The sequence below is a fragment of the Gavialis gangeticus genome, unplaced genomic scaffold, assembly GCF_001723915.1.
Source record: "Gavialis gangeticus isolate Ggan-Ray unplaced genomic scaffold, GavGan_comp1, whole genome shotgun sequence".
Lineage (NCBI taxonomy): Eukaryota > Metazoa > Chordata > Crocodylia > Gavialidae > Gavialis > Gavialis gangeticus.
Genome location: NW_017729024.1, coordinates 15766519 through 15766752, shown reverse-complemented (window position 1 = coordinate 15766752; position 234 = coordinate 15766519).

The following is a 234-nucleotide window of genomic DNA, read 5'->3' as shown; positions in this document are numbered from 1 at the left end:
ATGGGGGGGGCTGGGGGTGCAGGTGAGGATAGGGGCAGTAGGGGGGCAGGGAAGGGATGGGGCTGGCAGGGGTCCCCCCATGGAAGATTCAGACAGCTTTGAATTGTTTCAGACCTTTTAATTGGTCCCCTGACTGGATTAGGATTCAGAGATTCAGCCACCAAATCAGGCCGAATCTCCTCCAAATTGAATCACCACCCGAAGCATCACACATCCCTACTGTCTATTGTTAAT